Source organism: Vulpes lagopus, chromosome 9 (assembly GCF_018345385.1).
Source record: "Vulpes lagopus strain Blue_001 chromosome 9, ASM1834538v1, whole genome shotgun sequence".
Taxonomy (NCBI): Eukaryota; Metazoa; Chordata; class Mammalia; order Carnivora; family Canidae; genus Vulpes; species Vulpes lagopus.
The window spans coordinates 8282217-8299156 of record NC_054832.1 but is presented as its reverse complement, the minus strand read 5'-3'; the positions used below and the strand labels follow the sequence as shown (position 1 = coordinate 8299156).

Below are 16940 nucleotides of genomic sequence, written 5' to 3'. Positions count from 1 at the left end.
TTTGCGAGGAAGGACTTCATGGGGGAGCGGGGGAGGAGCACTTGGTAAAATCAGAACAAGGTCTGAGGCTCAGGTCGGTAGCAAATCAATGCTAAGTTTCTGACCTGGTTGCACTGAGGTTATAAGAATCCTCTGATTTCAGGAACAAACAGAGAGAGGAAAGGATAGAACGAATCCAGTAAAATGTTACCCCTTCAGGAATCCGAAGGAAAGGTATCCAGGAATTTTTTTGGCTCGTCTTGCAACTTATCTGTAAATTTGCAATTATATCAAAATCAAGCAATTGGGGGAAAAATGTAATTGGGAAGCATACTCTGGGTTCATGTGCTGAGAGAATGTGACTTTAGCACTTAGCACGATAATTTAAAGCTATTATGATAATTGTTATTATGACCAGACAGTGCACGTAGCACATCATCAGCTTGAGATGGACAGAGGATGTTATCACTGTTAATGTCACCATCACCACCACCACTGTGGTGCCTGATGGGCTTGATACTAAGTACTAAAAAAAAATACCTTTTCTTATTATTACTTCTAATTACTTCATATCGGCATTAAGCTCCACTGTTTGAAGTCCAGTTATGGAAACACCTGTTTCAAGTGCTTCCAGCACTCACCTGCAACCATGAAGAGCTTAAAAACCAACCAAGAGAAGAGAGGAGGGGCCCATTTCAGATCCAGATGTATAGATACGCATTGATTCAATCCTTTTCCGTCATCTGAATCTCTTTGTTCTTGCTACTTCCTGGGTAACCCAAAGTCGGGAAAGTCCAGCTCTTAAAGACAGAACCTGGGGTCTTTGCCTATAGGCCTCCCGGCCACCTAGGGATCCTTCTCTGCTCCCTCTTGGAACTCACCCATAAATGCTGTGCAGCTCAGCGACTGGCCCTCTTATTCTGCACCGCACACCACCTTATTCAACAAATAGAACCTCCTATTATGCCCCAAGTCCTGACCCATCCAAGATGGCGGCACTATTGCCAAATCCAAGCTTCTCCCCATGGGTCTGTGGTATAGAACTGGCTGTGCTCAGCTCGGTTCTGAGACGCGATAAGGTCCCAATCATCATTACTTTGTCTAACACGTTCTTTGAAGGTAAATCCATGGTCCCATCCCTATCATCTTCTGTCTCCATCATTGCTCATTCTTCCAAGACTCACAGGCACCATATCTTTAGCTCATTTTCTTCCTCTCTTGGTTTCTTATCTCTCTTCAACCCCTGTGGACACTATAGTCATTGCTTCTTCCCCTTTCATCTGACCTTCCTACGACCATGGAAAAGCTCATATTTGTATCAACCTATTTGTATACGTAAAACTGATAAATCCTAATGTCCAAGTGGTTTAGTGTTTACATGGACTCATACACAGTGACCACAGGTTGGCTGTCCAAAGACATTTTAGAAGCAATTCTGGTTTTACAGGTAAGAAGGTAGATAAATAGATAGATGTCCTCACCAACAGTCATATATAACAGCTACACACACACACACACACACATACATGTACCAACCTTCCTTCTTCCACGGTGGTTGCAATTATATCCAAGCTCAGTTAGACACCGGCGGAGCAAAGGGAGACATCCCCGAGTGACCACAGTTTTCCCAAGCCAGCTTTCCTCGCTGATGGAAGCATTCTCAGTGTGCACTGTCCACAATGGTAGCCACGAGTCACACGTGGCTATTGAGCACTTGAAACGTGGTGAGTGTGATTGAGGGCTGAATTCTTAATTTTGATTAATCTTAATGAATTAAAATTTAAATAGCCACACTTGCAGGGGCTCCGCATGTGGACAGCTTCTCTCTAGACCAGGGGCTGGCACCCTTTTTCCATGAAGGACCAGACCGTAAATATTTTAGACTCTCAGGCCACACGGCCTCTGTCACCACTGCTATTGTCATGTGACAGCACCACAGACATATCTGAAGGAAGGAATGGGACTGGGTACCGAGAAAGCTTAATTTATAAGAAATGACCAGGCTAGTTTTGTCCTATGGGCCCTAGTTGTTTGCTGACACGCACACCAGTACAGGTCACTCCAGACCTTGGGGATGGCAGGTACTGGCCATATGAGGCCGTTCCTAATCCAGTTTACACAGAAGGCTTTCCTTTTAGGAAAAAAAGGCTGCTTTATATTCTAATGGTTCTGCATTTTTCCCTAAAGGTAGAAAGCTTTACCTCTTAATGGAATATCCCCAGGAGAACAGGCCAAACGACAAAGAGACCACAAGACACAGGGAAACATCTCTCCTCCCCTACTCAAGTTAATCTATGGAAGAAACCAGAAGAGACAATACCTCTTACTGGTGCAGGGGTGGGGGTGGGGTGGGGGGGTGGCAAGGGTAGGCATTTACCTCAGTAGGCTGAGGGACTGTCCATCTCCGGTCCTCAAATGAAACTGCCCTGGCCACAGAGCTCCAAGCATTTGCTCGCCACAGCCCCTGGCAATGATGATTACTCCTATTGGCATTTCCAGGTCAGAAAGGTTGAGTCTGAAAATGGTCCCGGCTGCAAGGGAAGAGGAGAAAAGCTCAAGTCAGTTTTGACATTTAGCTCCTCCACCGTCTTTTGAAGATGACTCGAGACAATTCAAAGGCATTTCCCCATCGCTCCACTCTCTCACCCAATGATTTATACAAATGGTTTTGTTTTGTTTTGTTTTGTTTTAAATAGAACTTATCCTGTGCCATGCACACAGCCAAGTGCCAGAGACAGAAAGGTGAGGAGACCGTTGTTCAAACCCCTGGGAAGCTCAGCTGGTGGAGAAAGCAGACAGATACACAAATAACTCAGGGCAATGCGGTACAAGCATGTGAGGGATGTATTTGGGGAGCTAAGGGAGAAATGACCAACTCAGTATGAGAAAAGCAGGTGGGTTGTTAGTTGGTCTTTGCTCAAGTGAGATGCTGTTTGGCAAAGAAAAAAGGGAAGGGAAGGGAAGGGGAGGGGAGGGGAGGGGAGGGGAGGGAAGGGAAGGGAAGGGAAGGGAAGGGAAGGGAAGGGAAGGGAAGGGAGAGAGACAGAAAGAAAAAATAAAAGAGAAGAAGAAAGAAAGAAAGAAAGAAAGAAAGAAAGAAAGAAAGAAAGAAAGAAAGAAAGAAAGAAAGAAAAAGGAAGGAAGGGAGGGAGGAAGGGAGGGAGGGAGGGAGGGAGGGAGGGAGGGAGGGAGGGAGGAAGAAGATGTGGGGAAAGTGTCTCTGAGGAAGCAGATCTGGGAAAAATGAATGTGTGAGGTCGGGGTGAGGATGCACCAGGCTGAGGCCCGGTGGGAGGCTTGGGAAGGCCTCCCCTGAGAGTAAGAACCCTCAGTCTTGACTTCTGTGTCTCAAGCACCGAGAGATGAACAGGCCACACATTTTCTCACTGAGTCCCTGATGAAGGGGGGTCCTCTATGATTATCCCCATTTTATGGATGGGCAGCGGGGCCTGGAGAGCTATGAGCTCTTTGACTTGATGACAAAGGCAGTAAGTGGTAGAGCACAGTCCCCAACAGGACGCCCCATGATGCGTGAGAACTCCAGTGGCACAGTCCTCATCTTTGCCACTGGGACAGGTGCGCTGAGCAACGGCCCCCACCTGCCCGGGCCCCCCGGTACACATGCTCCTTGGGGGCAGCTCTGCTCCTCCTCCCCACATAAATTGAGGTCCATTTCGCCACACTCTGGATCTGCACTTGGCCATGTAACCTTGCTTTGGCCAATGGGCCAGTAACAAAAGACACAAATAAAAGCTTAAACGGTGCTTATGCACAGAACACATCCCTTTCTGGCCGCGGCGAGGCCACATTACCCCACCTGAGCTGGTCACTAGAGGCCCCAGGCATCCCAGCTCAGCCGGGCCCCCAAGTCCATGGACCACCCCAGTGAGTCCCAGCCACGCTGCCCAAACCACAAGAAATGGCCAATCAACCCACAGAATCAGGAGAAATGACCGTTTGTTGTTTAAGGCACTAAGGCTTGGAGCTGTTCCTTATGCAGAGAAAGCTCACTGCTACAATCACCAGGTCACCTTTACGCTGCCAGCAATGGCGATGACACATAATAAACTTGCAGCTTGGAAAGAAAGATCCCGGGTCAGTGACGTGGAGGGCCAGACGTGCGGCGGGCGGCGGTGGCACCGAGAGAGATGGAAGATCACGAGCTACGCTAGACGTAAAGTCAACAGGATCCAGTTACACAATGACCCAAGATTGGTCTAGAGGCGCCCGGTGCTGACAATAAATAGATTCTATTTGGGGTGCGCTGAGGGGGAGGGATGTTTGCACGGAAGACACACGCAGTGGCCTGAGCCAGGGCACTCAGGGTTTAGCGTCACAGAAAATACGAGCTCCCAGAATGAAACTTTCTGGTCTCAGCCATTAGAAACAACAAATACCCACCATTTGCTTCGACGTGGATGGAACTGGAGGGTATTATGCTGAGTGAAGTAAGTCAACCGGACAAGGACAAACATGATATGGTCTCATTCGTTTGGGGAATATGAAAAATAGTGAAAGGGAATAAAGGGGAAAGGAGAAAAAATAAGTGGGAAATAGCAGAAAGGGAGACAGAACATGAAAGACTCCTAACTCTGGGAAACGAACTAGGGGTGGTGGAAGGGGAGGAGGGCAGGGGGTGGGGGTGACTGGGTGACGGGCACTGAGGGGGGCACTTGACGGGATGAGCACTGGGTGTTATTCTGTATGTTGGCAAATTGAACACCAATAAAAAATAAATTTATTTAAAAAAAAAGAAACTTTCTAGTCCTTGTTGTTTGAAAGGAGAGCTGAGATGGGGGGGTTCATTGCCCCGGCCTCCTGACGAGACCTGCCACCGCCACCTCCTCTGATGCCTGTCCCTGCCCGCAGCAGCCCGCAGAGGGACCTTCCTCCCTCGTGTCACCAGCTCACACCTCCCGCCGTGTACTGCTACTCACTGCTATTTCACCACCAATGGCCCTTCCCGGGGAAGGGGCAGCTGACCATCTGGACAAGGCCAGGCACTGGCACCGCCCAGGGCTCCCCGCACTCCCAGAGAGCATGTGCCCCAGCCTGATTAACGCCACGGGGGTGCCAGGGGTGCCCGTCCCACACGCCACTCTTGCCACGCGGGAGAAAGTGAGTTCCCGTTCCTTGAGTGAGAGAATGAACAAAACCATTCATTCCTGGGTCACACGTCCAAGATGTTTTTTTTTTGTTTTTTGTTTTTTGTTTTTAACATACTCCCGCACTCAAAGCTGGGTTAGCCACCTTACATCCGGGTACCTGTGGCTTCCCATGCTTATCTTCACCCCTTTGCACTGGATTCCCAACCCCGACTGGCACGTTGGCAACTGTGGCACTTTTATAAACTAGAACCGTTCCCCAGGTGTCCCCCACCTTCCAGGCCCTCGGTGTCTCAGCTCCTAACACAGCACAGGGATGCTACGTACACAGAGAAGGTCACTATCCCACTCTGAACCTGTTCATCCCCAGGTGCAACCTAAATATCTACTGAGACTCTCTTTGCCTTCTGCTTTTTTTTTTTATTTGTTTTTTATCGAAGTTCGATTTGCCAACATGTAGTGTAACACCCAGTGCTCATCCCATCAAGCGCCCTCCTCAGTGCTTGTCGCCCAGTTACCCCAACCCCACCCACCTGCCCTTCTGCAGCCCTTTGTTCATCTCCCAGAGTTAGGAGTCTCTCGCGGTTTGTCTCCCTCTCTAATTGTTCCCACTCAGTTCCCTCCTTTCCCTTATAATCCCTTTCACTATCTCTTATATTCCCCATATGAGTGAAACCATATGATGATTGTCCTTCTCCGTGCCTTTTGCTTTTCTTAACACGCAGCCCCGAAACCTCTTCTGGAATGCCACGTCGTGGCTCTCTTCCCATGCTTTGCCACCCTGCATCTCCCCATGCCCACCTGCCTCCCTACCCCTCCTCTCCCAGGCCATTTGCTCCTTTGCTTCTATCCATACAACCTGCAACCACCAGGTACTGGCCCAGGCCCTTGGTTGCCAACCGCTGGGCTCAACCCGGGACACTCAGGAGCGAGAAACATATCCTCCAACATCTATCTGCCACATAGGAGATGAGGGCCCATAAATCATTCCTTCTTTGGCCCTAATAGAACATCACCATGGGCCGGCCCCCACCCTATAGCACCATCACGCACTAGACCATGATCGATCTCATGAGAGATTCTGTTCTCCGATTTTTGTTTCTTTGGGGAGCAGAGCAGGGGACCAGAAGTGAAATTCTACATCACTCCCAGAGGAGGACAGCCAGTTGGCTTAATAAATCACAGCTTTTTCCTCCACGTGAAAAATGATAATCTGGATAATTGTGAACGCTGAGCCCAGCTGAACAACAGCTTTCAGATGCCCGTGGTCATGTCATATTCCAAAACGGGGTGCCCTGCCGCCAGGTGTGCCGACCCGGGGAGGCTGGTCAGGCCAGGCTGCGTGACTACACACAAATGGCCCTTCTCGGCGTCTTAGTTTGCTCCTTGGTAACACGGACGCGGTTCCTGCTTCAACTACTTCGCAAGACTATACTGAAAAGCAAGTGGATAAAAACCAACGTGAAATAGTAAAGTGAAACTAGTAGTAGGAATTGTGGCAGATACACTTTGAAGGGCTTAAGGGCACTTTCCCAAACCAAGCCCCGTGTTCTCAAAAGCTCTGCTAGTCTCCACGGTGATGTGACATCAACTGTTATGTGTGTCATTTTGCGGACGAGTAAGTGGAGGCCAGAAGAGGGTAAGCAACTCTCCAAAAGTCAGAGCCGTGGCCAGAGCCCGAATGATACACCGAGGCCCACGTGGACGAGCACGGCGCTCGCGGAGCCTCTGTGCACCCTGCAAGTTCCCTGCTCCTCCCTGGCAGGGGCCACAGCACACTGTCGGGCTCTGCAGGTGAGGAGGGGTGGGGGGCACACAAGCCAGCAGCAGCCTCGCCACCCTGCACCCCAGGGGCAGCCGGTCAGCACACAAGTGGGCGGTTTTTCAGTCTGAACTCCTGTCCAGAACACACTGACCACGGAGACAGAGGTCAACATGGAGACTGTCTGGCCGATCCGTCTGCAGAGGGACAGGTGCCCCAGATGTAGGCAGGTGCAGGGGCAGATCAGAAGCCGACGGGGAGGCAACCCAGAAACGCCTGGAGTAGGAGCTGGGATGCCCGGAGCAGGGGTGCTGGCTGGGCTCCCTGATGGGAGCAGGGTGCAGGGCGGGGGAGCCAGGGGGGCCAGGGGCTGACTCGAGGGTGGAGGAGCTGGCCGGCCCCTTCCTGATGCTGCTGCACCTCCCTGCTCGTGGCCCCGGAGCGCTGATATGAGACGCTCGGAACCAGGCGGGAAGCACATGTACTTGTTGGCGGGAAAGCTGCCTCCCATGTGTACCCTACCGCTCTGGAAGGGCTTCACCTGGGGGCAGTCCTCAGAGTAAGCGGGTTTCTGAACCCAGACGCTAGGTGCTTCTCCAGGGGAGGCGTTATCACTGCCAAGAGCGAATGGACGAGTGTGGACAATGAGGCCGGCACCGGGCTCAGCATCTCGTGGGCATGAGTTCACTCAGTCTTCACAGCCGTCCCTGGGGAAAGCGGGGGGAGCAAGCTGACCTCCATTTCACAGGTGTGCAAGCTGAGGCTCTGAAAGGCCGCGAGGCGGGAAACCAGCAGAGGCGCAGCTCAAAGCCAGGGCCTCCTCCTACACAGGCCCTTCTCACCTTCTAGCCCATCAGGGCTCTAGAGGGTTGTCCCCCCCACTTCACTCTAGAAGGTTGTCCCCCCCCCCCCCTTCACACCCCACCAATCCTCGAGCAGGGGGGCGGTGCGGCTCGCTGGCTCACCCCTGCTCTGGGTTCCATAACATCATCTGTGGCTCCCAGCTCTCTCCAAGACGCTTCAACTTTGGGTTGCCCACAAGGAGCACAATCAGCTCGAAGATCCTAGAGAGATGAAGGCACAGGTGCTCCTCCCAGCACCAACACGGCGGTGATCACTCCCACGTGCACCAGCTGGGGGGCTCAGGCTGTTCCCTGCCTGCCTCTACCTGCCGGGGCTCCCCAAGTGCACCAGCCCGGGGGCTCAGGCCACTCCCTCCCTGCCTCCACCTGCCGGGGTTCCTCCAACGTGGGGCTGCTTGAACCTCTCCAAAGTGCAGGAAAGCAAACCTTGTCCACACCTCATTACTGAAAGAATGCAGGTCACTCAGGACCCCCAAACGTCTCTTACAGCCCCTTCCTGCAAGCACATGACAGGGAGATGCCCCAGTTCCCTCTTGGGGTTCCTCTGTGGGGTCCCACGGGCACTGGCCCTCTCTACCCTCACCGCCACTGTTACCAGGTCCCACTGTCTTCGAGCTGGTCTGCTCTCTGGGGCTCTCCTCCATCCTCTCCTGTTATTTCTCTCAACCACGGGCCAGAAAGCTGGGCGGTGCTACCGCAGGGCACAGGTGGGGAGACTGAGGCTGGGACACGGAAGCCCCACAGCTGCCCCAGAACCCCCAGGGTTCTCCAGGTGTTGGCTGTCCATCCCCTGTCTCCTGCCCCCAGGCCTCTTGGACAGGAGACGCCTCCTCCCTCCCCTCCCCTGCTGGGACCACTGAACCTGGGGACAGGCTTCCTCTGTGCCACCCAGAGCCACAACACCTGTGTCTGTTTTGCAGGCCGGCACAGCCTCAGTCGGGAGGCCTAACTCCAGATTTTGGAACACAATTTTGTGAGTGCAGGGGAAGAAGGAAGGGAAGAGAACTTGCTGACCATGGACACCTTGAGCCGGAGGACGGGCCTGGCCATCACATAAAGCCTGTCCGTGTGGAAGGTGACCCGGAGTGCCACCAATTACCGTCCTATTTATATCCTTTTGAAATATGGCTAGGGAAGTGGGGGGAGGGGGGGCTTTGTTCTTTTGGCCTCTTATCTGATTCTCGGGAACAAAGTGAAGGGAGGTGGAAGGAGGCTGGTGGAGGGGCCCCTGGTGTGGGCGGTAAGAAGACCAGACCCACTGGCCCCAGGAACCTTCTGGCACATGGGCACGTTGGAGCGAGCCCTGCTGGTGCAGGATGAGGGTTACAGCTCCCCTGCTCCCCGACTCGACCCAGGAGTCTGGGGGGACCTGGGGTCAAACACCCAATTCAACAAACTTCAGTTTTCCCAACTGTCAAAACACCGATAAGCAGAATGACCACGGAGGCGTGTTCACGAGGTTGCAGGAGTTCAACCCGTCCAGAACATGGTATTTCCTGGGCAGGAACTCAGGAAGGATAACAGGGCAGACAGCCGCCAGACTCACAAAACCCAACCCCGACGTGTGTGCTCGGAGGGAGGTCCCCAGGAGCCCACGGGCGCGGGTGGTCTGGGAGGCCGTGGCGTGCGGGGTGAGGGGGACACCCGGAGCCGGGCGACCTGGCTGCTGGCCCCCGGGAGGGCAGGGGACGCCCACTCTCTAGGACACCCTGAGCGTCCCAGGTCGGGCAGCAACCCAGCGGGCAGGGCAGGACTTGGCAGCTGCCAACTGCGGGCTGGCTGCTGGCCCTGGCTCCGGCGGCCGGCAGGCCGAGGAGCTGCACGGGGCGGGCTTCGAGCTGAGCCGGCTGCTGGAGCTGTGACACAGGGGACAGAGAATATCCAAAACGTGTCGTCTGACCCATCCTCACCTGCCGCTAGGGCCCAGCGGCCACACCACAGCCCCAACCACTCTCTCGGCCTCGAGTTCAGAGTGGCACCCTCCCACCTCCTCCGGGAAGCCCTCCAGGGAAGCAGCTCTCCGGGCCTTCCTCATCCACGGAGGCGTCCGGAGGACAAAGGGCCGCTGTGTGGGCCACGGAGCTCGCGATCACCGGCAGCGCGCCAGCGGACACAGAGTAACCGCGTGGGAGGGTGGACGCGAGGAACCAGTTCCTGGGAGCCTGGGCCAGGCGTTTCTGAACTTGAACGATGACGACGGTGACGATGGGTTGGTCCCAAGGACCAACTCGTGTAGGGCTTCCTGAGTATACCCGGCGGGAGCTTAGGAATTCTTTCTCACATTCTACAGATAAGGAAAATTGGGGGCACAGAGAGGTACAGCGACTTGCTCAAGGTCACACAGCCAAGAAGCAGCAGAGCTGGTATTTTTTTATTGAGCCAATCAATGAATGACTCAGGAGATGAATAATTGAAATCTTGGACTCGGAAAGGTTGAACAAGGGCATCGCTAAGCCTCTGTGCAAACGCTCGGATTTTACGATTCTCGTTTCGTGCTCTGTAAACGTGCAACCCCTGTCATTTGTTATCATTCAATCTACTCACACACACCACCACCCCCCATACCCCTCCGGTAACGGTGACAGCTTATGACACCACCGCTCAGGCTCAGAGAGAAGAGAGGCCTCCTTTACGTCAATCCCAGGGGCAGAGTCCCAGTGACGCACACATATTCCAGTATCCAAAACGGGTGTCTGGCACAGTGTAGACATCGGTTCAGGTTTTCTAATCCCGGAGGGCGAGGATCGGTGTTGCATCGTTCGCTTTGCTCCCAGTCACAGGCAGAGACAGGAAAACAACGGCAGATCTGTGGGAACCAGTGCTTCCAACCACCACCCCAAAAGGCGCGTCTTTCTTTTAAAATTTCTAGTAGGTGGTGGTGTGTGATCTCGCCGGCCTCTAAACTCCCCCGTTTTGGGATCCCTGGGTGATGCAGCAGTTTAGCGCCTGCCTTTGGCCCAGGGCGCGATCCTGGAGACCCAGGATCGAATCCCACATCGGGCTCCCGGTGCATGGAGCCTGCTTCTCCCTCTGCCTATGTCTCTGCCTCTCTCTCTCTCTCTCTGTGTGACTATCATAAATAAATAAAAAAATTTAAAAAAAAATAAACTCCCCCCTTTTTTCTTTCCTTTTTTTTTTTTTTTTTTTTTTTGCCAGACAGCTGAGGTTTGAAATTTCAGATTTTGCTTTAGGAACAACCAGGGATGCCCCCACCCCCCTTCCCAGCAAGAACGTTCTTGTTTGCGCAGCTCACAGGTCTCCCAAGCAACCGGGTCTTTCTTCATCACACTCTCCACCAGGTGGTAGGATTAACAGTGTTTTCGAGGCAGGAGAACAACAAACAGACCTTTCTCGCCATTGTGAAGATGTCATTAAAAGGCAATTTTCCAATGTTGCAAGAGCAACTTTTATTAATCATTTTACTCGGGCCAGGGCGGCTCGAGAGGCACCTGCCTTGGGAGCTGGGTGGGTTCACGCACCTGGTGATGAACTTTTTACTGAGCTTTTCTGCTCGGGGTCCTGCCTCCTCGGTGGGCTCCCAGTCCTTCCTGGGCCCTCAGAGACTACCACGATTACCTGCTCAGTAAACCCCTCCAAGCAGCCCCAACTGGGGAATCAGGGAAAAGGCCTGGAGCACCCTCCCCACCCCCATCCATTGGGAAAGAGCATGTGGAGAAAACTCAGGGCCTCCCCCCAAAGACCAGGCCACAGAGCCAGAGCCGGGTCCATTTGCCAGGCCCTCTGAGTGAGACAGCACGCAGCGCGCCCTGGGCTTGGGGACAGGTAGCTGCTGTGATGTGTTCCCCACGTGCACCTCTTAGGGAGGCTGCCCCGCCCTCCCCGGTCCCCCTGATGCAGGCAAATGGGATGATCCCGGGAATGACCCAGCATGGTGCCTGAGATTTGGGGCTTTGGGCAGAAACCGAGGCAGTCTGCAATTCTGGCTCTGCCACTCTCTGGCTCTGTGACTTTGGGCAACTGGCTTAACTTCTCTGAGACTCAGTTTCCACATCTGTAAAACGAGAACAGGGAACATGTACAAGCGGTGACTATAGGGCTGTTACAGACACTAGGAGAGTAATACTAAGGGAAGGGTCAAGGCTGCCGACAGCACGTGCATCCTGGCCCCACCGACGGGAGCGACATCCTTTGACCCCCTTCTCAGGGACACAGGGCACATGACAGTCTCTCTGCGCTCTGACGGCGAATCAGCCACTGCCCCTCCCCAGGTGTGGTCCTGGAGGCCCAGGATCGAGTCCCACGTCGGGCTCCCTGCAGGGAACCTGCTTCTCCCTCTGCTTGTCTGCCTCTCTCTCTCTCTCTGTCTCTCATGAACAAATAAAATCTTAAAAAAAAACATCCTGTTCATGCCTTTGTCCTTGGACTTAGACTCCGTGTACCAGCTGCCTTCCTCCCCTTGACCACCAGATTATTTATGTGCACAATAACAGCATGGTGGGGAAATCACCCAACTAAATGTCCCAGTTATTTGTCGACAGCTTCCTTCTGGGGGGTCCACTGGGATCTGGCTCCCTGGACCCCGCCCGCAGAACCTTACCTGGGCCCCTCTCCCAGGAACCACTCACACCCTAACCCCACCCCGGGGATGGAGCACCCTGGCTTCCTAAACCCCAAGCTGGTTCTCAGCCAGGTTGGCTTCTGGCTCCGGTTCACCGGTCCCTACCCTACACGATCGATCTCTAAGTGGTAGCCGTGGCTGTTGTCTTATATCCTGTGCTGTGATGCCGTCTTGCGCTGTGTTGCATTATCACCACGACAAAGCCTGGGCTCCTTAAGTTGACTCTCGAAGATCTCATTAGGATCTCAGTGTGGGTTCCCTTGCCACCGTTTTCAGACTCCCCCAACCAGTTGTGGGGGAGCAGAGGGTGAGGTGAAGACAGCTAGACCCTCGCAGGGTGAGGATGGAGGGTCAGAGGCCTGGATCTGCCTTCTCCACAAGCACAGGCCCTTGTGTGGACCAGTTCACCCCACTCAACTGGACAGCTCGAGCTGGAGAGGTGGGTGCTGGGAGGGGTGAGCTGAGGGAGATGTGCGGCGGGGCAGCTAGGCCATGGGAAGCATGGCAATGTCGGGTGCGCGGAAGGAAGATCCGCGTGCAGAGACCGTGTGGCCTTGGATAAGTCACTTCCTCTGCAACGTGGGGCTGGACCCTCCTCCCGGGACGACACCTCCTACAGCTGGAGCAGAGTCCAAACAGGGTCAGGGCTGCAGACGCCAATGGCTGTGGGCGCAGAGGTCGGGAGGCTTGAGCAGGGGTTTGAGCTCTCAGACCGCTGGCGCTGGTGGCTCTCGGAGGCAATTATAGCAACAGCGCAGTAAAGAAAGGGAGGGGGGATCGCAGCCCTCGTTACTGGGCCAAGCGAATCGGGGGGTTTATTTTGGGCTCCCGTCTAGTCTTCCAAGGAAAGAGGTTTTCTTTTCTTTCCCTTTTCTTCTCTTTCTGCTGAGCCTTTTATTTCTGAAAAGGTAAATGCCCAATTAGATGGATTTTCGTCTTTCATGTGGAGTTGTTTTAGGCTCTTTGAGCATGAAACAATATTTTGGAGTCATTTCACCCTCTCAGAGAAGAAGCTGGGTTTGCTTTGGTTGTGGTTTTTCTTTTTTCTTTTTTTTTCTTCTTTTTGTTTTTGTTTTTTGTTTTTTTGTGGGTTTTTTTTTTTTTTTTTGGTTGGGTTTTTCTCAAGAGCCCTCTGCTAAGTAAATATTCATGAAGGGGATTTTTAGCCACTCTGCTCCGTTAGTTCAACGTGGATTCAAATGGATTTTCTTTCTTTCTTTTTTTTTAATGTAGCAAAGTTGATGACAATGATATCTATTTGGGTTTCAATTCTTTGAAGGTAGCTGGTGAAGGACGGAATTTCTTTGCATACCCACAGGTGGACCTATACCAAAAGTCATCTGCAACGCCCCCCGCCCCACTTTTTAATTCCACCAATAATGTAGAATGAATGTTCTTTCCTTCAACTTCCCTGAATTACTGCAATTTTTAATTTGTATTTTATATTCTCTCAAGGGCTCCAGAGTCAGACCTGGTTAGATAAATTTTCCATATTTTAGAGGAGGAAAAAATATACAGACACATACGTACACACACACAGACACACACAGAGTCAGAAGAAATGGTCCAAACATCCCCAGATGTTTTTGGAAGAAAACAACTTTTAAGACAAAAATATTGGAACAGGGGCACCTGGGTGGCTCAGTCGGTGAAGCATCTGCCTTTGGCTCAGGTCATGATCTCAGGATCCTGGGATCGAGTCCTGCTTCAGGCTCCCTGTTCAGCAGGGAGTCTGCTTCTCCATCTGTCCCTCCCCCCGTTTATATGCTCACTCTCTCTCTCTCTCTCTCATAAATAAGTAAATAAATAAAAGCTTAAAAATATTGAACAGAATTATCTGAGTATGGAAGAGGCTCTAAGGACACAGGGAAGCACAACCACCCCTAGCAGCACACATCTGAGCCTTGGTCCTCTTGGGAATAAAAGCTGATATCTGTTGAAGGACTTGTTTATTTTTCACATCAGCTGTACTGAGTATCATCCCCATGACAAAAGAGGAAACTGAGACCCAGGAAAGGTAAATAATGTGATCCCTGAGGAACAAGGGAAAGCCTCAGACCCTCGAAGCCTTAATACTGAGGCTGTTCTGTTTCTCAAAGACGCTATTGAAAACATAAACGTCTTTTTTTTTTTTTTTTTAAGATTTTTAGGGATGCCTGGGTGGCTCAGCGGTTGAGCATCTGCCTTCGGCTCGGGGCACGATCCTAGAGTCCTGGGGTGGAGTCCTACATCGGGCTTCCCACAGAAATCTGCTTCTCCCTCTGCCTATGCTTCTGCCTCTCTCTCATGAAAATAAATAAATTAAATCTTTTAAAAATAAAGATTTTAAAATTTTTATTTGAGAAAGAGCAAATGCACTATGGGGTGGGGGTGGGGCAGAGGGAGAAGCAGACTCCCTGCTGAGCAGGAACCCTAACACGAGGCTGGATCCCAAGACCCTGAGATCATGACCTGAGCCAAAGGCAGATGCTTCACCGACTGAGCCACCCAGGCATCCCGAAAACATAAAGTTCTTAGTAATATCTTACTCTTGATTCTTGTGTCTTACTAGGACAACCGAGCACAATGGTTAAAACTTGGGCTGCCACCAGCGACAGGGACATGGCTCCCTTCCTGCCTCCAGGTCTGTCCTTTGTGGATCCTGTGACCTCACAGGCCCCTGGCTGCTGCAACATCAAAGGAGATGACAAGTGAGTGCAAGATCACCCTCCCGGTCTGTCCAGGCCCTGAGAGGCTCCGACAAGGAACTCCCTGACCTCTGGCCGCTGGGCGAGCTCAGCTCTCAGGGACACCAGGGTCGTGAAAAGCAGGCAGGACGGGGCATTATCCTTCTGGTTCTTTCCTGTCCCTATTGCCACACTCCTGGGTTCCCTCACCCATCCGTCCATCTGCCTCTTGGGGGGCAGGGATAGGAGGGGGATGGTGGGGGGTGGTAACTGGGCTCAGGTCCTCTTCATCCCTGCTGGACTTCTCTAAACACCGCTCCCCACTCTATACACATTCCCTTTATTAAACTCTCTGCTCCGTTCGCGAGGGCATGTTTCCTACTGGCACCCGGATGGATCTGATGTTTAAAACACTTGCCACTGTTCTGGGCATACCCTAAATGCTTATTAAAAAGTAGAAACTACCGTATTTATTATCAATAAGGCAGGTTCATGGCCTCATCCTGCACAAAACGCTCCCGGGCAGAGTGGGAGTTCCAAAGTGCCATCCACCTGCTGAAGGGATGGGAGACTCTTAAGAAGCTCAGTGATGCACCCAAGGTCCTCGGCCAGGAGCCGGTGAAATAGGATGGGGACCAGGAGCGGGGAGTTCTGAGTCCCGGGCCAGTGGTTGCCCTGCCTGGACCCACCTGACTCAGTAGGAATTACCCTGACGCCAGAGGCCTGTCTCTGACACTCGTCCCACGGTAAACCGTGACAGACCCAGTCTCCTCCGGGTGCCTTTGACATTGACACAGGTCACACCGGTTGCTGAGCCAGTCCGGCCACACCTGGGAGGGGCTCAGGGCCAGCAGCACCTTCACGGTACACTCCCTCCTCCCCCAGCGATCCCTGCTCCTGGTAATTCCCAGTGTCGTGCCCTAGGGATAGAGAAATTCAGTTTTACGCAATCCGCAGGAATGAGAAAAGCAAGCTGTTGCTCTCACCCGCTGATTCGGCCTCCCTCCTTCCAGTGGGAGTTACTAACAGACCATTTAACATTAACACCAGCCTTGCACATCAAGTGTTTTTCCGTGAGCTTTCTAGAACTTTCTGCCTTTCAGTCAACTCTTCCGTTTCCCACATGCTCTGTTTGGATACCTTGCCTCCAGCCATCAGCACTTCCCGATCTAACCCTCCTGCTCAGGTTCTTACTTGCAGCCCCCCCCCCCCACCACACAGTCTTGTGCAGGTGCAAGGACCGCAACCCCTCACCTTGCGTCCAGAGATAATCACCCACCTGCCCTTCAGCCCAGCCCCCCAAGTGCAGGCAGGGCTTGCCCGAGCTCACACCATCCTGTGCCTGAAAACCTGGGCGCGGTGCGCACCCCCCTCCCACACCCCAAGCTGCCTGCCAGGCTTTTAACCCCGTCTCCCTGTCTCCCCACGGAGGCAGCCATTCAAATCTGAGATCAAGTAGAAGGACAAGGACTAAAGATAAAGCACTGAGTTTTATTTTCCTAAAGGGAAAGCAAAGCAGCTACCCTATCTCACATGCTATCACTGCAACGCCCGTAACCCTTGGAAGATCACAATTCTGGAGCCCGCGCTCGGGCTGAGCAGCAATAAATCCCCCCAGAGCAAGCCAGGGATCGGCACATGCCACAGGACTGGGGCCAAATCCCTGACACCACCCCTCCCCAGATCCCAGTTTCCTCGCTCCTGCACCATGCAGAACAGAGCTACGCCTGGGCTCTTACTTTACTTTCTTTTTCTTGGGCGCGCAGGGTGCACAGCACACTAGCACCAGCTCTCTGCATTCTAGAATATACCTTTGCTTCCCCGCAGCCTGATCCCCCTAGTTATTCAGGCCTGGTCTCCTCAGTGACTCCTTCGGTGGGTCTCACAAGGCAGAGGAATCCATTCCCTTCTCGGTTCCGGCCCTCCCGCAGCACACGCGTGTGTCCCTGTGCAACCCACACCGCAACTCTTCATGCACCCAGGCAC

General features: G+C 52.9%; 1 protein-coding gene across 6 annotated transcripts in view; it reads right to left on the bottom strand.

The window, feature by feature from the left end:
* The window catches only part of ST3GAL1 (ST3 beta-galactoside alpha-2,3-sialyltransferase 1), a 95884-nt gene that overhangs the window by 74600 nt on the left and 4344 nt on the right, over positions 1-16940 (bottom strand). For all 6 annotated transcript variants that reach the window (XM_041769658.1, XM_041769656.1, XM_041769655.1 and 3 more), the window contains exon 2: positions 2357-2510. The gene's annotated coding sequence lies outside the window, so the exon portion shown is untranslated. The remainder of the gene's footprint in view (positions 1-2356; positions 2511-16940) is intronic.